Source organism: Camelus bactrianus, chromosome 32 (genome assembly GCF_048773025.1).
Source record: "Camelus bactrianus isolate YW-2024 breed Bactrian camel chromosome 32, ASM4877302v1, whole genome shotgun sequence".
Taxonomy (NCBI): domain Eukaryota; kingdom Metazoa; phylum Chordata; class Mammalia; order Artiodactyla; family Camelidae; genus Camelus; species Camelus bactrianus.
This window is the reverse complement of record NC_133570.1, coordinates 18,121,596-18,139,362: the sequence shown is the minus strand read 5'-3', so window position 1 is coordinate 18,139,362 and position 17,767 is coordinate 18,121,596.

Genomic DNA, 17,767 nt, shown 5'->3' with positions numbered 1-17,767 from the left:
AGCTGAGGTGGAGACAAATCCTTGTCACTGCTTCTTTATTCTTCTCTTTTTCTGTACATTTGGCTCCTGTCTTGGGATCTGAATATACTAAGGTAAAAATCGCAGTGGTGTCTCGTCAAACTCGGGTTTAACTGCATGTGAGTCCCATCACAAGTGTCTTGGTAGGAGATCCTCGAGGGCCATTTGGACAATTCAGGCCAAAGTTTGAAATCAGCCCCTGTTTCTAATGGGACGGGGCCCCGGAAACCTCCCAGGCCTTCCACACCCCCACTGTGGCTTTGTGACATGTCTCTGGGCCAACCCTCAGTGAGGCTGTGGGTCCTTGGCTGCAGAAGCACAGAGGGCGACATCATTTATTAAGTGCAACCATTTGAGAGGCCCAGGCGCCCTGAAGGAGCGTGATTTGGGGTTGGGGATGTACTCAAGGAAGCCTGTAGGTCACCTTTGTGCATGCAGCCAGGCCCAAGGATGCCAGGCTGCGCTCAGGAAGACCCTTGGATAGACGTGCCCACGTAGCCGCAGCCTGCAGGCAGGACATCTGATTCCTCAGTGGGCATCCCCCTGCGGTTCCAGGAATCCTGGGCCCATCCAATGGGTCCTGGGCTCAGGAAATGTGCTCAGGGTGACAGCCACCTTCCCAGCCAGGGTGCAAGTGGCTGCCTTTGACCCTTCCCTCCCAGCGCTGGGCTCCCTTCTGAACCCCGGGGATGGGGAGGGAGGCAGCCCCCCAGCTTGCTTGTCACGGGTCCGCAGTGCAGGATCCTATATCCTTGGGGTGACGCCTGTGGGAGGGAGGAAAGCAGATACTGGTGTCTCTTCAGGAACCAGGAATCTCATCCTTGATGCACTGAGACGCAAGCTGTGACTCCACTGCATTTCCTTCCCTGCTCTCCCGTCTCCTTCATTCTGCCTGGCTTGATGTGGATTTGAGGTTATTCTTTGTTTTTCTATTTAGCTGTGACACTGTTGGTTCAGGGGCCCCAGAGGTCAGACAAGAGGGGCTGCCCTGTCTGAGGAGGGGAGGGGCCTGGAGACCTGTTTTGCTTCCTCTCATCAGACCCCCCAGGGCCGCTGGTGGGGCTCCACAGAACCCCAGGGTCTAAGTGCCAGCTCTGTCCCAGCCTTGCTGTGTGGACTGGTTCCTTTCGTCTGTGAGCCTCGGTTTCCCCATCATTACAGAATCTCCATGCTCAGAGGAGCCAAGTTGAAAACTAAGCCCCTCATCTGACAGTGAGGAAAACGGAGGCCCAGAGAGGGAGCTCCACTTGGCCCAGGGCACACAGCTTTGTCCTGAGGCAGAAAACAGCCCCACATCGAGGGGAGCCCACATCTTGTTCCAGGAGGGTGCCCTCCACATTGCCATCACCCAGCGGGATGGGGCAGGCCAGCCCTGCTCCCCTGAAGCCCCGAGGCCGCCTTTCCCATTTACAAAGAGGGCCCTCTCAGGCTATTTATTTTATTTCTGTAAAAGTGAGAAGCAGCTCTCCAGGGCCTTGCTGATGGCCTGTCTGGCCAGAATGCCTTCCCAACTATTTCAGGATTGAGACAGTAAATTCCTGCTCTGGGGTGTAATGGTGTAAACACCAGTCTCTAAAACAGGAGTAAAGCACTCAGCATCACGCCAGGCACGGAGTCGCTGCCATAATTTCTGTGATGATCTCTATTATGATCATGAAGTGTAGTTGGATAGGACACACTCACTGCCCCCAGGAAATTCATGGAGGAACTGGGGAGAGAGGGGGACGGGATTAGCAGTCTGAGTGATGAGTGCCTGGGGTAAGGGAGGGGGTGGACCAGGTGAAGAAGCGGGGAGGTGAGGAAGGGTGTTCCTGGCAGAGGGAATGGCACAGGCAAAGGCCTGGCAGGAAAGCAGATCGCTGCTCATTCAGGGACAGAAGGAGATTCAACAAGGCAGTGGGGGTCAAGGCAAGAGGTGAGACTGGGCAACCTCAGAGACCCCGTGAGCCATGGTAAGGGGTGTGTGCTTTCCCAAAGGTCTGCATTTTAAGCACCCGAAGGACAATTGCTAGTGGCTGGTTTGCTGGCTTTGATGAGTGACACAGGACTGCTCTTTGGGAATGCTGGGGCTGGATCGAGGGCCAGTGACACACCGTGTGACCCAGCACGGCCTTCCAGCGTCTCTGTGGTTAGGGCTGCAGGAAGCCAAGGGGAGAGGCTGAAAAATCAGGTCAAGCAACGCAGTCACTGTTAAGTGGAGAGCGGAGCATGGCTCCTCCTCAGTCACGACTCCACCATTAACGTGCCAGTTAAGGCGCTGTAATTGGCAGCAGCCGGGGAGGGGACTGGCTGACTCCACCGATGGTCGGGAACTGGGGACCCGGCTCAGGGAGGTGGTGGCAGTGGGGTTCCTAAGCATGGCAGCCAGGGTGAGTGAGAGGACAGGACTCAGCCCTGGGAGTTCTGCCCTGCTGGGGTCTAGAGAGGGAGGCCAGCGACCCAAAGGGGCAGAGACCTGGCCCAGGGAAGCTGAATAGAGACCTCGGGGTGGAGGTCCTGGGCCGTTAGTGACCAGAACCACACGTGCTAAATGAATGAATGAATGGTGAGCCTCACAGAAGACTCACTCTCTCAAACCTGGACAAAGACAACCCTCACCCCCTAAAGAGAGGAGACCAACCCCCTCATTTGAGCCCCAGGACACATACAGGAGAGGTGAAAATTCCTTCAAAGGTCATCCAACGCATCCTTTTCAATCCCATTTAGCAGATGAGGAAACTGAGGCCCCGCGCAACAAAGGAACTGTCCCAAAGCCATGTGGCAATTCAGTGGCCGCGCAGGGGAACCTGGCTTACAGATCTGGGCTGTCACCTCTTGTCCTGGAGACCTGGCGGGTCGGGCAGCCCCCGAGGCATTCCGACAGCAGTGAGCCGTGTTGTATTTCTGTCACGTTACATAATGGCGGGCAGGTAATAACCACTCAGTCTCCGCCGTCTCTGCGCATAATAGGTAGGAAAATGAATTCAAATGTCATTCGCGACAATAAAAGAAAGTATTCTTCGAGCTCGCGGCGCTCCGCAGGGCTGAGGCGAGGGCGAAGTGCATTCTCCATGAATCACCTGGTAAAGCAGCAGCCAGGGGATCTCAATTATTCCCTGGCAACGTCAGCCCGATGAAGTGTAATCACCGAGGTGATTTTTATAAGTGAAGCCGATGAATACGTGTGTGTGCATGCGCACGCATGCAAAGACGCGCGGGACCAGGCGTGTGCACGCGGGCGCCTGGGGCACGTACGCTTGAGTGTGTGTGTGTGTGTGTGTGTGTGTGCACGTGGGCCCGGGAGGGAGGGAGAGTGGGCTTGTGCAAGTGTGCACGCATGTGCAGGTGATGCGTGTGACACTCACAGACGTGGTCATGTCATGTGACATGTGCACCCCTTGGACAGTCAGCCCCAGGAGGACAGGATTCCTTCTGAATATCCTTCACTGACAGGTTCCCGGGGTGTCCAGCCTGGAGTCTAGCACACAGTAGGTGCTTCCTAAATATCTGTCAAGTACAGGAACAAATCACCCAGCCCCGTGCCTCCTTCCTCCGGTATAACCATCATACCTGACAGCTTTTCTGCACCCCAGTCAAAGTCACCCTCATCTGGACCTCCCCTCCTCCACTGTGACCCCTCCATGGTCCAAACAGTGGCCAGGCGGAGGTCTGCTTAAAACTCAAATTGGAGTAAGTCATTCTCCTGATTAAAAAAAAGCTAAACAAAATAAAAACATCCCAGTGGCTCCCCACTGTACCCAGAACAAAACCTCAGATCCTCCCCAGAACCATCAAGGTCCTTAGTGGGCGAGGGCCTGCTTACCTCATCTCCCAGCACCCCACCGCCTTCCTCCTTCAATTCCTCCAAGGGAGCACGTTTTTCTGCCTCAGGGCCTTTGCATCTGCTGTCCCCTCCACTCTCAACATAGTCTGCCCCTTCTCTCCCCTTGAGTCCCGCTTACATAGGCCACTTCCCCTGGGAAGCCTTTCCTGGTCCATCTCTGCACCACCTCTACCCTACCCCATCCTTAGATTTTTCTCTAGAACAACTTTGGGTCCCCAGGACGTTCGTCATCATCATGAGGATCTCATGTATTGGTTTAAGACCATGAGATCCAGAGGGCAGGGCCATATCTGCTTGCACAGAGTATGACAAGTAGCCTGCCCAGCACTGGGCGTGTGGCAGGTACCTATGCGATGTCAGCTGACGGCTGGTGAACAGCACGTGTGGGCACCCTCCTGAGGGAGGGGAAGGCCAGAAAGCTAACCATTTATTGAGCTGGGAAGAAACATGCTTATCAAAATACCCTCTTGCCTTCCTAATGTTGCCCTTCTCTGCACCCCATGGGCACTGTTTCTTCCTTAAAATGTGTTTAAAGAGCTTTCTTATTCATTTCAATAGGAAACTTTCTATCCCTACTTTGAATGGAAAACTTGCCATAGATGAAAACTAACTACTGAATTAGAAACGCGAGTGTATTCCAGGCAGGCGGGCCATGGTGGCTTGTTCCGAGGGCCAAGGTCGACTGCAACCTCTGTTAGATGGTTAAGACCCAGCAGCACCCTGGGGGTGGAGGGGCTTTCCGAGGCATAGCAGGAGAGCTGAAGAGAACCGGGAGGGCTTGAGTCCCTCTGACATTTGTTGGCATTTGTCTTGCGGTCGGCGAACAGCCTCCAGCCCACTCTGCGGCATCTGCTTTCCTGCCCACAACTTTCCAGAACCCAGGAAGGTGCTAAGCATATTTCTAGTCCCTTCTGGTCACCCCTTCCACCCCTCAGCATCCTTACATCACAAGTAGGCAATTCTGGGTTTAAAGGGCTGGACGGGGTGGGGCTTCTGGCTCCCATCTCAGAGCCTCAGTTTTCTCTTCTGGCAAATGGGGATATCTACCCAGGCACGACTGCCTGGCTCTTGACCAGCTGTGAGGATGAACTGGGATCTGGGAGGACCAGACCTCATGCACTGGGGGAAGAGTCTTGGCTGGGATTTTTCCTGAGGCTCAGCTGCCTCTTGGGACAGTTTGGAATTTTTATTTTTCAGTCTTTGTCTGCAAGGGAGAAGCATGGGCCTCTTTGCATCATTTTCATTCCACGAGTCTGGAAAGGAGTTCTGCACAGGTGTTTTCGGGAGGGAGGAGAGGGAGCTGGGAGCCCTGGGGTGGCTGTCATTGGCAGGATGCCAGACATGGCTGTTTTTCAGAATGACAGAGGAAAAGGAGTTTGGCAGCATCGCATCGCTGAGAGCCTACTGTCTACTCATTTGTGTACTAGGTGCCACACACCCTAACTTATTAACTCCTTCAAATGAGCCACAGGCAGGGGCTGCTGCCACCCATTTTACAGATGCATTAACTGAGACTCAGAGAGGGAAGGAACTTGCTCAAGGTCACAAAGCTGGGAAGCAGCAGAGTCCAGATTTGAACCCAGGTCTGTGTGCCTCCAAATCTGTGACCTTAACTACTGTTCTTTTTGTCTTTTTCTCAAATGACTAACAGGAATAATAACACACCCCTTCCACTTGAAGAGCTCGCCCTGGCTCACAGAGGAATTTGGGAACATGGAGGAGGCCTAGAGAGATGAGGCAACTTGTCCAGGGTCACACAGCATTTGTGGACCCCTTACCTTGCAGCCCCCCAGTGCTGCAGCCCCAGGTTATAGCCCTGTTGCTCCTCTTTTACTGGAGAACCTCACCCTGACATACCAAGGCCTGAACCCCTAGTCCCAGCAGGACCAGAGGGATGGTGATTCCTCACCACCTGGGAACTTGGGGGACACTTGTTTCCAAACCCCCTGCCCACCCCATGGCATCGAGAGCCCGAGTGTTTGCGGAGGCTGGAAATGTTTTTGTCCACAAAGGAAGCATCTGGGAGAGAAATCCTTGCTCTGATCCAGGGCACCACTTCCCTCTGTCCCTAAAGGGACTTGGCACTAGGGAGGGAGGAGGCAGAAGAATTTATGATGAAATCTCAGGGTGTCCCCTAAAGCCATGGATTCCCCTGGGTCTGGCTGACCAGTGGACTTTTTTGGCCTTCAGGGCCCTGGGCGGGGGGAAGTGGGGTGGGCAGCCAGGCCCTGGCTTCTCTGCTTCCAGGGAGGAAACACTGTGCCTCCCGCCCCTTCTGTGCACCTAGCTCCTCGGGCTCTGGCTATCCTAGCCTCTCCCCGCTCTGCTGGCGCTGCCGTCTCTGTGTCTTGGTCTCTGCCTCCGTCTCCCTCACTCTGTTTCTCTCTCCCAGTCTTTCTGGCACTGTTCCTTTCTCTTTCTTTGCTTCACTTCCAATCCTGTGTGTTTTACCCCAAAGGATGGGATGGGAAAACAGCTGTAAAAGGGCACAAACCATAGCTACACAAATAACCCAGTTTTTCTTTTCTTTTTTTTGGGGGGGGGGGTGGTAGGGAGGACCCAAAGGGGGAAAAATCCATGACAAACAAAATAAACACTGTATGAACTGAATAAAAGATAAGATGAAGGGAGTCTCTTAAGACAATTTTAAAAAATTAACAAGAAACAGAAATTTGGCTCCCATTTTCCTCTCAAACCAGTTCTGAGTCCAATTCTCCACTCACACCTCCCCTGGGCTCCTCTGAGCCCAGTTCCCTGTCTGAGAAATGGGAGAAAGCACCCCCCCCCCCCCCGCACCAGGGGCCAGAGGGGAGATGCCCAGAAGATTCGCAGTGTGCGGGGATGAGGTTCCAACTGGGCCAGGAAGTGGCAAAGCAGGGACTGGTACCCAGGTCCCACGGATGGGCCAGTCTCAGGAAGTTCATGCCACCCAGCTGCCTCCCAAGTTGGCAGGGGAGTCACAGGTCCAGCCCCCTGCGACAAAGTCTAGGTCATCTGAGCCTGAGGCTCAGAGAGATTAAGCAGCTGGCCCAAGGTCACACAGCAGGTTGCTGGGGGTCCTGGCTTGAGCCTGGCAGGCCTCCATCCTGGGGGCTGGGTCTGAGCCCTTTGAGATTCCTCCAGGAGGCTCCCTGTCCACCCTCTTCCCTCGGATCCATCCTGGGGCGGGACCCCCTGACATTGGCGGAGGCGTCCATGCCCGTATTTCAGCGGCCGCCGCCGCCGCCGCCGCCGCCGCCGCCGCGGCCGCGGTGGGTGCGCGCAGTTAATTAGCGGGGCTCGGAAAGTTCATCAATAAGAGATCCGGCGGCGGCGGCTGATTGCCGGCTCGCGGCGGGCGCTGAGCGCCCGTAAATCAGCCTGACGGTCGCTGACCACGCCGGGCCCCGGGCCGCCGGAGCGCCGCCCCCAAGCCAACTGGGTCGTGGGGCTGCGGGTTCTCAGGCCGCCCGGGGGGGGGCCGCCGCACAGCCCTGCCTGCCGCCCTCCAGACTCTCGTAGTCTCTGGTCCTTCTCTCTCCCTGTCTCCTTTCCGTCCCTCCCCACCGTGAGCCTGGTCCAGGGGCGTTCCCCCCACTCCCTGCTTGCTAGAGGTGCCCTCTCCGAGTTTGCAGTGCCTCCCGCTGGAGCCCAGGCAAGCCTCTCCCCTAGCCGGCCAGGCCTGGCTCCACTTCCCAGGTGGGGATGGTTACAGCCCCTCTAGGGTCAGGGTTCAAATTCTCCCCTGAGCTCTTGGATGCCTTGTTTTCTGCCTCTATGAAATGCAGATAATACAAGTACCCATGGAGTTGGGTTAATGGGTATTAGCATAAATAGACCACTCAGTGCCTGGGAACTGTCAGCCCCTGGAAATGGGAGATCCGCCCCTCTCCCAGCCCATCTGTGGCCACACCCAGCACTTGTAACACATACATGCACTCTCCACCCCCAACAACCCCCTGGTTTTCCTCTACATAAGATATGCTCGCATGTGAGCCAGGTACACAGGTGTCTTGAACCCAGCCATCTATATATGCATCGTGCACACTTATAACTATGTGTATCAGCGCTATACATGCATTCTGGCTAACTATGTAAATCGTACCATGGGGAGAAATTGCCCTTGCAGAGGAAACAGCATGTGCAAAGGCCCTGTGGTAGGAAGGAAAAGATGTGTTCAGGGACTAAAAGAGGCACTTGTGGTTGCTGTGGCCACGTTCCTGTTTTCCCCAAAGGGACCTTAGGTAACAGGCAGTTTTGTAGCCTCATGTAGAACGTGACAGTCTTTTGTACAACCTTGCTAGGTATATGCTTCTCAGATCCAGGTCCTTCAGCTCATCTCCACCCTGCCCTTAACCACAAAGTTTTAGCCTCTCCTAATTCAGCCCCCACTTCACCAGCTCCACAGAAGGTCTCAGGTATCTGTGGCCAAGCCCAGGGACCTCAGTTTTGGTAAGAGCTGGGCTGATGAGGGGCAGGCCTGGAGGGAGGAGGCCAGCCATAAATTTCCAGTGAGTTGCTGCTGCCAGCTCTCTGCCTGCTCTCAGAAGCCATAAAATTTTACTAGAGTAAGAGCTTCTGCCCATCAGGGCAGCCACGCAGGATTAGAGCCCATCAGGGTGTCGGCCCTCAGCACCTCCATCACCTGCCAGGCTGCCCTATTCAGGGCTGATCCTCTCTGCCTGCTTCCCCAAGAGACTCAGGTTTGGCCACCACCTGCCCAGGGCAGAGCACTTTAAAGTTGAGGCAGTAATTTCCACTAGCCTCACAAGGAATCTTTCAGACCTCCCAGGGAGCTGGCAGGGCAGAGTCACCAGTTTCATTTGACAAATGAGGAAACAGGCTCAGAGAGGGTGTCCCCACTTGTCCCCAAGGCTACATAGTAGATTAAGTTGAGGTGGCAAACTTGGCTCTAGAACTCTTGAGTCCTATAGCAAAAGAGTATTTTTCACAGTTGGTTTCTTTTTATTCATCCACTCATCCATTCCCTCATCCACCCATTCTTCTTTCCAGTTATCCATCCATCTATTCTCCTATACACCCACCCATCCATCCATCTATCCATCCATTCATCCATTCCATAAATATTTGTGAAGCACAGATTATATGCAAGACACAGAGGTAAATAAAACACAGCCCTGCTTTCAAGGAAACAAACAAATAGTGACAAGGTAAAAGGTCAACACACACCCCTAAGGCGCCCATTGTGCACAGAGCAGGGAGCTGAGGACGGGAACGTGAAATCCAGCACAGGGACCATCTTCATCTGCCATGGCCCTAATACTCCCTTTTGTCTAAGGCTTGCTGTGTGCCGGAAAACATGAGAAATATCTTGCAGTCAAGCCACAGATTTGTAGCATGAACCTACTACGTGCCTGTGGTTGATCTAATTTATGGACCATCTCAGTCTTGTGAGGTCTGTGTATTCTGACTCATCTGGGCAACAGGGAACTGACGCTGGTGGGATGGGGTGGTTGAAGGGTGGGGCTGGAGCCAGGTGGGGGCGTGTCTGGCTCGGTCCCAAGGTGGCTGAAAAGCAGAGGCTTCTGGGAAGAGCCTGCGGTGGGCACAGGGCAGGTTCAGCCTGGCTGCAGCCTGCACAGGAAACATCTTTGCCTGGCAAACAGGATGGTCGTTTGCCATCTGAGCGTGGGTGCCTGGGTGTCGAGCGAGAGGGACCCAGAATAGTTCCTGCCCTCCCACTGCCCCTGGTCCCTGCCAGCCGCTCTGCAGCCCCCCTCCCCGCAGTGCCCACAGCTGGGAACCTTCACCAGCCAGGCTGCTTCCTTTGCGCCTCCCATGGTCCTGAGCCCACAGAAGGGAAACAGAGGCTGAGAGCGGAAGTGGCTGGCCCTGTGTGACTCTGCTTCCGGCCCCAGGCCCAGGGCTCTTTTAGGGTCTAGGGTGGGGAAGGACCTGCATTTGGAAGTCTTCTCTGCCATCTGAGCAGATCTAGGTCCCCCTCCTCTGGGGGCTCTGCACCCCATTCCCCCAGGCACTGCTCTCAGCGCGCTCTCACCCCTGGAGTAGCTGGTGACCATCTCCAGGTATTCACAGGCCCTTCCTAAAGGCAGGCGGCTCCAGTGGGGGATTCTGGCAGGGTGCACAGTGACACAAGGGTGTGTGTGTGCCCCTGCCGCTGACAAACTCTGAGTCTAACCCATGCTAACCGCTTTCCCCTCCCCACCACGCAAAGTGCCAGTGCAGGGATGAGAGGGGCCCTGGCAGCTCCATCCAGGTCCAGGAGGCGGGACACACTGACCAATCACCCCCCAGACTGCCCCCATGGTGCCACAAAGCCTGACGCTATCTACTGTGTGATCTTGAGCAGAGCACGCACCTACTCTGGGCCTCATGACAGCTCTGGAAAGGACACCGAGTGTCTCTTCTTGCTCTTGAGTTTTCTGACTTTAAGACTCCATTATGTCAATATTCTTTTTTTTTTTTTTTGGCGGTGGGAGGAGGAGGTGGAGATAATTATTTATTTGTTTATTTTAATGGAGGCACTGGGGATTGAACCAGGACCTTGTGCATGCTAAGCATATGCTCTACCACTGAGCTATATCCTCCCCATTAGGTCAATATTCTGACTCTAAGGTTCTGTGATTCTCAGATTCCATCTTTCCAGAATTTTCTCAACTATGTGTACAGTGAGTGTTCTGAGAAGCATTGCAGGGTGAACTAGGGCTCCGAACCCCCAAGATCACAAGTCAGATGTGCCCTCTCTTTGGCCTCACTCCTGCATCCCTGAAGTTATTTACACCGTGCTGGTCAGTCCGCAGAGCTTCCTGAGAAAAGGATGACTCTGCCTATGTGACTGGGAGGAAATCAAATTCCTTCTTCCCATTCTCCCTTCCTTTCTTTTCACATTCTCATTCTATCTCCTTTATGCAATCATTCATTCATTCAACAAACTCAAACAGAAACAATTTCACATGCAATTGGTAGGCTTCACTTCCGACAACATAAAAATGACTCAGGACCCCTTTTCAACAAGGTTGGGACCATCCAGATTATCTAAAAACCCAGCTCCACCATTTCCAGGCTGTGTGAGCTTGGGCAAATCATTTCATCTTTCTGGGCCTCAGTGTCCTCACCTAACAAAGGGGAATAATGGTGGCCACCTTGCTCCCTTCCTCACCTGCAGGGGGCGTAGTGGCATCATTGGGGGTGTTTCTCCTTTGCGGGAGAGTCGGCCCTGGTGGGACACTGCCACCAGGGCTACTGTTTTGGTGGGGAGACCAGGCATCAACTGGGACCAGGACAGTCCTGAGAGCCCAGCAAGGGGCTTGAGGGTGCGGGAGGCATCTGGCCCCCGCAGCCCATTCTCAAAGGCCCGTGTGGGCGTGAACCGTGGAGCCACAGACGCCTCGAAGCTGGGCGTGAAATCTGGGCGCACGCGGTGCAGCGGAGCAAGGACTGGGCGGACGTGGAGCAAGGGCTGGGCAGACGCGGACCATCCTTTGATGTGCTTTTGGGGTGTGTAATTAACTGTAACTGAAATATTATTTGATCTTTTATGTGGAAAATCAAATTGTGTTGTGTCAGACATGAATAAATACACACCGGTCTGTTTCTGCAGCAGCGGCAGCTCCTCCCCAGGCCCCCCCTCCTCCAGCTCCCCTGCCCCACCCCCCTTCGCCTTGGTGGAAACATAATTCTCGCCTTTTAAACTTTTTCCCTTTGTCTGGTTGTGAAAGGCTCTATTGTCCTGGGGGAAGGGGTGGGAGGGGGCTGAGGCCCTAGCTCTGGGGCAGGGGCTCAGGGGCTCAGCCTCCGGGACTCCACATCTCTGTCCCCGGCCACCGGGTGACCTTGGGCAAAGCCTTCAGCTGCCTGAGCCTCAGTTTTGCCTCCTGGGTTCCCTCTGAGGAGAGGACTGGGCCCATAGACCCTCGGGGTGGGGGTGGCTATGGGCATCACAGCTCTGGTGGTGGCATTTGAAATACTGGCTGTCACTTTCACACAGAGGTAACAGCCTCTCTTGAGACCCTAAAACCAGTCCCATTAGGTGCTCTGGGTTCTGACCTTTTTCTCCAGTGAGACCAGAGGAGGATGGAGGATGTTGGGGGGTAGGATGGGGAGAGCATAGCCTAGTGGTTATGAACCAGCCTTGGAACCAGGTAGCCCTGGGTTCAAGTGGTGTCTCTGCCAATTACCAGCTATGTGACCTCTCTGAGCCTCAGTTTCCTTACCTGGAGAATGGGGGTGACCTCCCTCACTGAGCTGGAAAATGCCTTAATATTCGCACATTCTGTTCCACTTGCTTAAGATGCCCTTCCCTCCCTTCCCTCCTAGTTGACAGCTATCCATTCATCAGTTTAGACATTACTTATTTTTATTAGGTTGCAGGGGGCTTTACTGACTCATCTGAACTTTCCTTCTTAGGAATCTTCTTGTCCCTCTCCCCCTTCTTTCCCTGGCTCCCCTCCCATTATCCCCATCCCCACCCCCAGGCACTTCACTTATTCTCTCCCCGCCTTACCCTCTGCACTGAGAGTGGAGGAAGCTCCCCAGAGATGCCTCTTATCTTTGCAGCAGAGTTCCAGGGCCTGGAACAGCATCAGGCACAGAGTAGGTGCTTGGGAAGCAGTGGCTGCGATTATGCCCTGCACTCTCCATTGGGAGCCCCCCCCCCTCAGACTGTGCCCGCCAGCCCCCTGGAAGAAGTTTTACCCTTCTCTGCAGAGAACTCTGGTGCCAGGAGCGGGAATCAGAGATGGCCAAGTGAAAACACTGGAAGCTGGGCCTGGGCCAAATCAAACATCCGGGAATTTAAAAAATAAACAAACAAACAAAAAAGAGAAGCCACAATTATTGTCTGAACCTGTAATATTTACCTGACTCTGGGAGGAGGCCAGCTGGCCTGCCTCCGAGGGTGGGGGTGTCAAGAGAAAGGGCGTGTTCTAGCTTCCCCAGGCAGAAAGGCCGAGAAAAGCCCAAAGAGGATGCCCGGCTCCAGGGCCCTCATTGTACGGCTGGGGAAACTGAGGCCAGCGAAGAGGGGACAGCTTCCAACAGCCACATGGAGGGGGACACCAGAACGGTTCCCATGTTCTGACTTCTAAACCAGAGCTCATCCTTCTGAGAACAACACGGACAAGAACAATAAAAGGGTTTGTGGGACACACACCAGAGGCCAGGTCTCGGGCCTCAGGCCTTCCACGCAGGTGCTTTTTTGCTTCCCCCTTTTATAGAGGCCACGTTATGGCTTTTGTGGGCCCCTTTCTCCACTAGAAATATTAAAAGTCATATTTCATGACTGTTGGTAGAAAGATGAAAATCTTAATTTTACTTTATTTTATATTTTTATTTTTGGGGAGGGGAGGGGAGGTATTAATTAATTAATTTAGTGGAGGCACTAGGGATTGAACCCAGGACCTCGTGCATGCTAAGCACGTGCTCTACCACTGAGCTCTATCCTGCCCTCACTGAATATCTTAATTTTAGATGTTAAAAGATTATCTTCAGGAAGTTCTTTTTTTTTTTTCCTTCTGAGTTCAAAAGAAATTGAGACATTTTCAAACCCTCTAAAACTATCTTGGGCCTTAGGCTCTGTGACTGCACCACCTGACGGGTAAGTTGGCTCTGGACTGAGGGGAAACTGAGGCACAGGGGAAACACTGAGGCTCAAAGAGGTAAGGCCACTGGCTCAGGGTAGACAACCTGTTAACAAAGGAGCTGGAAAAGCCAAGGCCCACTGTGTGTGCATGTATGCGTGTGTGCATGTGTGTATGTGTGGCTGGGAGGGCAGAGTGGTGCTTGCCGGGTTCCCCCCACAAAGAATGGGGCAACCCCACTGGGACCCCAGGGCTTGCCCCTCCCCAAAGCCTCCACTGCCCCCCTGTTGTCCCGGGGCTGGGCTGCGGCCATCCTGGCTGGTGTCCTGTGTCTGTGAGGCCTGTGGAGGTCCACACAATGACACATATCCTGCTGTCCCCAAGAAGTCAGTTCAGAAGCCCCCCATTTCTGACTTCTAAAGTTTTGGGACCTCCTGCCCCTGCCTTGACTGTTGAGTGGGGGGCTTGGGCAAAAAGCCATTTTCAGGACCCCTTCGATCACCTCCTGCCTGCCTTGGCCACCATAGGTCAAGACTTCAGAACTTCTCATCGTCTTTGGAAAATATACTCTATTGCCTAGATCTGTTTGCTTCTTGGTTTTTTGCCTGTCTTGTGAGCATAAGGACCTTGTCTTACTCACTGTGACAGCCTCAGCTTCTGGAAAGTGTCTGGCAAATAGTAGGTGCTCAGTATAGGTTTGTTGAATACCTAAATGGAGAGATAAATGAAAAAGGAGGCAGAGATTTAAACAGACAGGCACGTACAGAAAGAGGGAGAGAGATGGAGACATAAAAGGCAGAGATGGAGATATAGATACACTTGGCGAGACCTCCTGGTCAGGGCCAGCTGGAGGGGCAGCTAATGTCCACCTGCCTGGAGGCAGGGGAACCCAGGGGGCTCTGGCCAGGCCTATCAGGGGGAGAAGGGAATAGGGTAGATTATGGGGCCTGCAGCCTGTGAGCCTGGCGGGGGTCTCCGGCCCAGGACAGGTCACAGTCAAGGTGAAGAAGGCCGTGTCCAGCAGGGGCTGGCCCAGCAGCCAGGGCCCACGGCTGGCGGGGGCTGATCTGGCCGTGGTGGCGAGTACAGGCCGCCTCCCTCCGCTAGCAATTTCCCTGCGGCCACAGCCTCAGCGACCAAGAGTAATGAAACAGAGGAATGTCGGTGACATTTTTCTAAAGAGGAAAAATGTGGGGTTTCAAGTCAAACTGAAAGACTTATTGGGTTCGCAGGGAGGCTAGAGCTCACTTTGGAGAACAAACTGCCAGATAAGGGGCACGACTGAGTCCCCGGTAATGTTCACTCCGGCCGGCCCGACGCCTGCCGACACTGTTTTGACTACATTGTTCACATTGATTTTCCTCCAGTTCCTCAGACGTGGAGGCCCGGGCATCTCTGGGGAGCATCACTGGGGAGGCTGAGAAGGTTCTTTGGGGAGCGGAGCCAAGGCGGCTGGAGCACCCAGGGCAGCTGGGTGGGCATAGCCCTGGCACCTGGTGGGGGGGTGGTCATTGATAAAATTGATGACAATATTCAGTGCGATTTGCCCAGTATATTTTCCACCACCCCCCCGAGAAAGTTTCTTTTTCGCTTTCATACACACCGTTTTATTTCTGATCCTCAGAGCAAACCCAGGAGGCTCAGAGAGCTAGAGGGGCTTGCGCAGGGTGTCGCACTCAGCCAGTGGCCAAGGCCCAAGGCCGGCCCAGGTCTCCTGGTTCTCAGGCCCCCTTGCCAGGAATGTGGACTTCTGGTTAGCAGAGGGCTCTGGTTAAGTGAGGGTATCCTGGCCAGTCCTGGGGGTTTAGATGCACCGAATTTCAGAATCTGCCCACAACCCCCAGTTTCCCCTCTCCTGCAGCATCTGCCCATTCAGCGGACCTTCATTTTCCGAGTCACCTGACCACCACCTTTGTCACCATCTTCATGTTGGTTCTGGAGCATCCCCCGTGTTTAGCTGTGGACGGTTGATGTCTCGAATTTAACACATTCTGAACTGAACCCACCAGCCCCTCCACGTCCCTCCTCCAGCTCCTCTGGGATTGCCACGTGGCTCTAGAATAACAAGGCCACCTCTGTCTTCCCTGGAGGCCCTGGGATTCCTTCCCCCACCCCCACCCCTGGGCCCAACTGTCCCCAAGGCCTGGAGAATTTACCTTCCCAGTCTCTCTTGAATCCATCTGCGTCTTCACCTCCCCACTGCCACCAGCCTATCGAGGCCACCATCTTCTCTCTCTTTGACGACTGCCCTGGGCTTCCCCAGTCCTCCCCAACAGCCTTCCTTCCACGCAGCAGCTGGAGGCACCTCTCCAAAATGTAGCTCTCTGCGGGCTTCAAATCCTTCCTCCAGTTTCTCAGGATATATGGGGTCTGGACTTTCCCTACCCACCAGCCCCACCTCTTCCCCCGACCCCTCACCTCTCCAAGTTCCACCCTCGTGGCCAAACCACTTCAATTTCTCACTCTTCTTCCTTGGACGTCCACCCATCCATGCTGCCCCTTCTGCCTGGAAGGCCACAATATTTTGGAATAATCTGCTTTCTTGTCTCCTTGCCCAAGGATGGGAGCTCCTTGGAGACTGGGCTGGAATTTACCCAATTTTGCATCCCCAGCACCCACTACGTCTTAGCTTCATTACATGGACTGTGTGCACGTTCACTGAATGATGAAATGACTCCAGCCTGCTGGTCAACCACATCCTCAGAAGAGGTGATCTTAAGCACTGGGGGCTTGTCCAGGCACATGGCAGTTCCCAGAGGTCTGGCGAGCCAGGCAAGGGAATGTAGTGGGGCTCAACTGTGCAGAGACAGTCTTAGGGGCTGGGGATAAAGTAGGGCTCACTATTTGAAATGTATGGTTGTTCAGGGAAGATTCTCAGGCAGAGATGGTTTGAATCTTGCGTGGGGGATGGGGAGGGAAACTTGCCTGGGGAAGGCATTCTCTGGAAGGTGTGATGGCCTGTGCAAAGGCACAGAGGTCTGAAAAGGAAATTGCTCCAGACTGGGAGGAGGGTGGTATTCAACAAGGAGGTTTTCTGAAGCTGACACTGGAGCAGTATCAGAAAGGCAGACTCAGAGAGGGGAGGACTTGCAGAAATGTCAAACCCAATCCTCTTACAGCTGGGGAAACTGAGGCCAGGGGTTGGAGGACCTGCTGGTGATCATACAGCAGAGCCAGGGGTAAAGCCAGGACTCCCGATTCTGAGTCCAGCTTCTTCATTTGGGACCAGCCTTATGATGCATTCTGAGGAGGAAAATGAGAGGTTCTTGGCTGACAAAGAAGCCTTTGGGGCCAGGGAGGGAAGTGCCAATTCTTAGACCTGTTCGGATCACCTCAATTTTACTTGAAGGGTGGGGGTCACAGATGCACAGACGGCAATTTCCTCAGAGGAAACGAGCTGCCGGCCATCTACGGGGTAAAATGTCTCGGGCTGAGCGCTTGGAGACTGGACGGGTAGGAAAGCGGAGCAAAGGGAAGTGAACCTTGCAAATATCTAGGTCACACCTCCTGCCAGCATCTGCCCGCCCTCTGTCCGTGGCCAGGTTGGGAAAGCGCTTTCTTTCTGATCCTGTTCCAGCCCTGTCCAGAAGGGCCGGGTGGAGCTGGTGTCTGGTCCTTTCATTAGCCAAGGCCCCGGCATAATAATAGTAACAACGAATAATAAACGCTACCACTGATGGAACAGGTCCCCCAAGCCCCACATTCATTGCACATTGCCCGTCTTACTCCTTTGAATCCTGAGGAATTGGGCACCTATGATTCTCCCCAATTCACAGACAAGGAAACTGAGGTTCCGTTGTGTGGATTCACACCCAGGTGTGCTGGCTTCAGAGCGCTAAGTGTTCTGGAGCATCCCAGGCCCGGGCTCAGGGTTTTACCCATGGGGCCACGTTAGAAGCCGGCCGGCCCCAGCCTCTCCTGGAGGGTGTCTGGGCTTCTCGGTTCTGTGGTCTAAGAATATTAACAAGGCACAGTAGCTGCCCCAAGATGCTTGGTCTAGCGGAAAGACAAGGTGGCCCTGTGATGCACCTTACAGAACATCCCCAAGGATGCCTTCCCCATGGTCCCTTGCACGCCCTGCAGGGTGCTCTGCCCCTCCCCCACAGCTCTAGCTCCCAGTGGTTTGCAGGGCATTTGCCTCATGTCAGTCCCTCCCATTAGATTTCTAACTCAGAAAGACTGAGGCTGTGTCCCTAGCACAATACCTGGCCCTCATAGGCCCTCCCTCAATGCTTATTTAACACTGTAAAATAAACATACACACACACATCAAAGGAAGTCAGCGTATGTAATAAACAAGGATATGTCATAAGTGGATCACAAGCAAGAAAGTGTTTTGAAAGAGTTACATTTTAAACATTTTACACAATTGAACCATGTTTATTAT